This window comes from Penaeus chinensis, chromosome 18 (assembly GCF_019202785.1).
Source record: "Penaeus chinensis breed Huanghai No. 1 chromosome 18, ASM1920278v2, whole genome shotgun sequence".
Lineage (NCBI taxonomy): Eukaryota > Metazoa > Arthropoda > Malacostraca > Decapoda > Penaeidae > Penaeus > Penaeus chinensis.
In genome coordinates this window covers 7,491,935-7,496,934 of record NC_061836.1, presented here as the reverse complement: position 1 = coordinate 7,496,934, position 5,000 = coordinate 7,491,935, and the positions used below count along the sequence as shown (strand labels likewise).

Genomic DNA, 5,000 nt, shown 5'->3' with positions numbered 1-5,000 from the left:
ACGCTTGATTATCAAACGGATAATAGACTCAGATATCAATATTAGGCGTTTCTAGTTTGAAAGAAAAAAAGGAGAGAAAAAAATGAGACTTCAGATTTCGCGGAAAAAAACAAGCAATAAAAAGACACAGTAATGATTACTAATGAATATCTATTTTACAGTTTTGTGCAGCATCAAATGAATATCATAATCAAGTGAAAAAAAAATTATCCTCCAGAAATAAATGAATAAATATTGTAAGAAAAATCAATAAAATACACATACATGCTAATCAAAAAAAGCAAATAGATGAATGAATAAGTACAAATATGAATAGATGAAAAGATAATTAGATCGATGATAGATTATACAGATAAAGGAATAAGCAGCTAACCCCCACGATTTTCCCTCCAAAATAACGGCCAACGGATTCCCGTCGACCGATTATTTTAAATGTCACTTTTTCACTTTAATAAAGAAAGTTCCATTGTTACAGATACATATGATAAAATATGTTGTTTATATAGTCTATATAAAAGAAAAGTAGAAAAATAGATAAATTTAAAAACAAAGATCAGCCATATACATTTCACAGAAAAAGAATTTACTTGACAAAAAATATTACAAACATATCTATGTGATACAGCAAAAAATGTAAGAACAACCACGAAAGGTTTTCTGTCACTTAAAAGACTAGAATTATTAATCTAGATAAGTGTATACGTCCGTCGCCTGTTACAGCATTCGAAAATTTGAAGAAAAAAAAATCTGTTTTAATCGTGCTGTGTAAGTGTGAAGACATCCGTCAAATCGGGTTGGTCTTATCGCTTATTTCTCCCCCAAAAAGAGTGTCTAACTCTACTAACAAAGTGGAATGATGTTGAAATATACGCTAAAATTAGCATATAACTAATATTAGTGCAAATAAACGCGGGAAAACACGAATTAAAAATATGCCTTTCTGCTGACTCACGGAGACGGAGACGAGGCAATTAGGTAATGTATTTTAATGTTGTATGTACTTTAGTGTGCATTTTGTGCTTTTGGGCATTTGTATTACTGTAGTATTACTGGAAGATACGATGAATTGAAGCCAACAGTAAGTATCTATATTTTCATGTTTTTAATAGTTTAGTACGGATTTTAAAGTTAAGGAAAATTAAAAATTATCGTTGTCTTGGATATCATTTATCTTTCTTAGCATCACCTTAATCGTCATTATGAGCCATCACGATCGTCGTAACTATCATCAAAATTAACTAACGCTTGATCACAGACGCAATTAGGGATGATTTCGAGACCGTATGTATTTGTGACGAGCTTGATAGCGATTGCAAGTAATCATGAAGTAATACTACAAAGCAATTTCTCAAGGTGTGAGCCTTTGTTCAGTCTTACTAGAACTAATGTAATGTTTTGTAGTTATCGATGTGTAATACTTTCCGTTTACTTAAACATCCGTCGTTCCTTTTTATATCTGTTCAGTGTGCACTTCGTATGCGCGTGCGCACACACGTATATATGCAGATATGTTTTTGTTAATATCATATATGTATATATATATGTATGTATATCTATATTTTTCAATATATATAAACATACACATACATATACACACATGTGTTTGTATGCACATAAATCAGATTTTCTTGGTCCAGCTTAATCCGTAGTCTCACGTCCCCCCCTCACTCTGGCATTGTGTGCTAGATCAATGGTCCCTGTACTATGCATTCTCTTTCTTAACAAAATAAAGCTGAATAAAAAGGCGAGTGAACATGTTGCTTTGTTCGCTGCGAGTACCCAGAACAGTGTAGCCAGATGTCGCATGCATGCAAACCTTCATTCAATTTCCCTGTTGCAGCCATTGTTACCAGTGTCCCCATTGCTTTACGATAATGAATGACGCAAAATCTAGCAATAGTGTTTTGTAAATATTTTATCTCTAATTACTCCGGGGGAGATTTATGAGCGGCCTAATAGCTAGGCCACCCACTTTTAACTTAAGAAATAATTCCATCTGAGCTAATTTTCTCTGTGGTCTGAAAGGTTTATTAATGTGTACGAAGACTAGTGTAATGCACACACCCGCTTAATAACACTACAAATTATCCTCTTGCATCATAACTCACTTTAGATAATGCAGCTCAGAAAATTATAGCTAATTTTTGAAGGTGCGCTCTCGCAACTGCTCTTTCGAAGACGAATAGAAATGTATCTTTTTTTATATATGACTTTTTTTTTATAACTTTTTTTTTTTTTTTTTTTTTTTTTGTATAACTTCTCACAGTATATTAACCTTCCGATAATAGGCATTTGGATCCTGGACTGCTCTGTCGCTTGCCTTCCTTCGCCTGATCTTTGGCTTCTTGAGGTATTGGAAATGAATTCGACAGTATTCACGTCTATTTGTCATATTTCGAATGGGGTTATGCGATGGAGCTTCGAAACTTGAAGGCTCGGAGATTAACCAATATCCTGTATTCTGTTTGAATCTGTTATTCTTGGTTTTGAGACGTGATTAAAGTGTTTTATGAGAGGTTTAGGCTAGATTAGATTAGGTTACTATTGAGCCGGGAAGTGTAGGTGATAAAAATGGTTCTGGATTTATAGGGGCGATAGTGTTTCTGTTAGTTGCACACGCACATGCACACGCACACGCACACGCACACGCACAAGCACACGCACAAGCACACACACGCACACACACACACACACACACACACACACACACACACACACATATACATATATTTGCAGATATAATATTATGTCGGTCTTTGTGTATGTATGTTTAGAATAAAACCCACAATACCGATATGATCAGTTAAATAATAGTTTCAAAATCAAGAGTCATGTCAGAATGAACACGCAATTACAAAACTGTAATTTCACTTCTTGATAAACCGATGTGTTTAAGCCATAATGAAGATTTTCATCGTCACGCCCAAATACTAGTTTCAAACTTTCACAGACCTAATAAGTTACGTTTGTCTGTATTTATAATATGCATGTATGCTTTTATATATATATATATATATATATATATATATTGCATATTTTTTTTATTTACAAATGAGTGTCTGTGTGTCTGTGCCTGTTTGTGTATACATACAGTATGCACAAATACGATCGTTTCATTCTCTCTCTCTCTCTCTATATATATATATCTATTTATCTCTATCTCTATCTCCCTCCCTCCCTCCCTCCCTCCTTCCCTCCCTCCCTTGTCTCTTCTTCCCTCCCTCCCTCTCTTATTCCCTCCTTCCTTTCCTTTTTTCTTTTCCTCCTTCCCTTCCCTTCCCTTCTCCTCTCTCTCCTCATAATGTTCGTGTCAAAAGGTTAGATCGTCCCAATTTCGGCACTGACAGGAAATGAGCGGGTCTAAGTCAAGTTCAAACTCCCCCCCCCCCCCCCGATCCCCGTCAATCCAAGCCCATTAGTTTAATCTGTGCAAATTAGGGTTTGCCAACATTTAGACCTGGGAATCAAATTATGCGTGCTAATAAAGCCTGCGGAATAATACAAGCCCGGAGAAGAGGAAGAACGGCGGCCTTCTGGGAAATCCTGTGTTATAGGCTTTTCATTCATGTTTCAAGTCTTTTCCGAATGTTAATGAGGTTTTTTTTTTTTTTTCTTATCCAGCTTTTTTTACCGTTTGTAAATTGAGAATAATAGGCAAATAACCTACGAGCTAATATTGTTAGATATTTAATACAATCAGCTTGTGCTTGCTTATCCTTTAGACGAACAAGTGATGCTGCGATATGCATATTCTAACAATGAATACATTCAGACACGAATGAAATGTAATTTAAATTGAATAAAAGACATTCATTTCAACGGATTAGCGGTTCAAATAATTTTTAGCGGTTTTTAAAGTTCAAATCAATTTCCTCGGTTTAGCGTCATCAGCTTCAGCAGTTCAGAGCTTCGAAGCCTCATATTGAGGTTCGTAGACAAGAGTTGCTTCGTTGTGTCCAATTCCAGCATCACCAATATGCTCTGTTCGAAGCACAAACTCGAGGGCTGGACAGTAATAACAATGACAATAATAACAAGAGTATTGATGATAATGATGGTAATAATAATGATGATGATAACAATAATAATAATAATAATAATAATAATAATAATAATAATAATAATAACAATCATAATAACAAAATAACGACAACAGCACTAATAATGATAATAATAATAATAATAATAATAATAATAATAATAATAACAATAATAATGACAAACGGAAGTTCATTCAGACAGTAAGTGACACGACCAGAGATGAACATTTATACACAAGTTCCCTCTGTAAACTTAATATATATATTTTTTTATTAAGAATGATTCCTACCAAAATATCGATAATATATAATACGTTCAGATGATTGTTTTAAAGGACGCTACTAGAGCCAAACATTTATTCATAAAGGATACAGTCAAAGCCAAACATTTATACGCAGATTCCTTTGTCTAGTGAACTTTGTGGAAGTAACAACAGTTAGCGCTACAGGAGTAAGTTGCCAAATACGTCTTTTTTAAGTAACCTTGGAAACAGTAGATCTACAAAAAAAATTATGATTACTATTATACGCAAATCTTGGAACTTGTAGTATATATAGTTTGATGATACATTATATAATTACCAGCTGATTAGGCAAGGTATAAATGACGGTATGTAAAAAAATGGATATGCAATACTTTTACAGATAAATACCTGAAAGAACAAATAAATATGTGAATTTAAGTAATCAGAAATGTATCAACCTTTAATCTCAAAGTTAATACATAAATTATATACTTTTTTGTGGTCGGGAATCTGTCAGCCTACAATGTTTTGATTCTTCTGGGGAGGGGGGGGGGGGGTAGTTGCCATACGGTTGCCTGACTTTTGATGGCAAACTTTTGACGAACAAACCCACAATTGCCTTTCGTGACTCTGGCACTTTGAACATTTAAGCCACCTGGTGTTTGGAATCGTATATTCAGCGACAGCAGTGATATTCAATCTCAGTGATATACTG

General features: G+C 34.3%; 1 long non-coding RNA gene across 1 annotated transcript in view; it reads left to right on the top strand.

Annotated features, from left to right (window-relative positions):
- Positions 1 to 777: 777 nt before the first annotated feature.
- LOC125034531 overlaps positions 778 to 5,000 on the top strand; it is a 236,106-nt gene continuing 231,883 nt past the window's right edge. The window contains exon 1 of the long non-coding RNA XR_007115699.1: positions 778 to 975. This is a non-coding gene — a long non-coding RNA (uncharacterized LOC125034531). The remainder of the gene's footprint in view (positions 976 to 5,000) is intronic.